At 49.1% G+C, this 995-nt stretch overlaps 1 non-coding gene across 1 annotated transcript; it reads right to left on the bottom strand.

The window, feature by feature from the left end:
• Nucleotides 1-215: 215 nt before the first annotated feature.
• Nucleotides 216-288, bottom strand: trnak-cuu (transfer RNA lysine (anticodon CUU)). Its single transcript has one exon. It is a non-coding gene; the product is annotated as a tRNA-Lys (tRNA).
• Nucleotides 289-995: the final 707 nt, after the last annotated feature.

Consider the following 995-nt stretch of genomic DNA (forward strand, 5'->3'; position numbering starts at 1 on the left):
TTCGATAAGTTAGTGGCACATTTCATAGTGTGGGTGGGAGCACAACTTTGCAAAGGGACATGGATTGAGTCGGCAAAACTAGAGGCATCTGATTCAGGAGATTCGTGGCGCGGCGAAATTTCGGAGTTCAATGACTTTGAAAGGAACATTTTATTTTGTGCCGTTTCGGTCAGAGGTTTTCCATGAAAGCAACATTAAATGAAAAGAAATACAATCGCCCAACGTGGGGCTCGAACCCACGACTATGAGATTAAGAGTCGCATGCGCTACCGACTGAGCTAGCCAGGCTTTTGTCCAACGCACTTTTTTATCACTCATTGCAGCCAGGCGCCTGTTGGCTCCGCCCCAGATGTTGAATCTTGCTGTTGAAGAACTGCCAGGGTCTTCTTGAATGGTGGACCAGGCTCGAGGGGACGAATAGCCAACTCCGGCCCCGAATCCTTACGTGTTTATGATTAGCTCCTTCAGGGTAAACGAGCCAAAGAAGTACAGCGGAAACGTTACAAGGACACCCGCAAAGTCTCCCTGGTAAAGTGCGACATCACCACTGACACGTGGGAGACCCTGGCCGCAGACCGCGCGAGGTGGAGAAAGTCCATCCGGTAGAGCGTTGAGCTCTTTGAGTCTCGACGCAAGGAGCATGAAGAGACCAAGCGCAGGCATTGGAAGGAGCACGCGGCAAACCAGTCCCACCGACCCCTTCCCTCGACGTATGTCTGTCCCACCTGTAACAGGGTCTGTGGCTCTCCTATCGGACTGTTCAGCCATCAAAGAACTCACTTTTGGATGGAAGGAAGTCCTCCTCGATCCCGAGAGACTTCCTCTGATGGTGTCTATGATTTGCGGTACACTGCGGAAACATCTCCACTTTCAGCACCAGATTACCAGAATTAAACCCAATGGCATCGGCACAAAAGCTCCTCATCTGCTCAGAGCAAAATATATCATATGACAATAGAATTTTATGAATTAATTAATGATGTTTAAATCAATGG

Source organism: Pristiophorus japonicus, unplaced genomic scaffold (genome assembly GCF_044704955.1).
Source record: "Pristiophorus japonicus isolate sPriJap1 unplaced genomic scaffold, sPriJap1.hap1 HAP1_SCAFFOLD_136, whole genome shotgun sequence".
NCBI classification, from domain to species: domain Eukaryota; kingdom Metazoa; phylum Chordata; class Chondrichthyes; family Pristiophoridae; genus Pristiophorus; species Pristiophorus japonicus.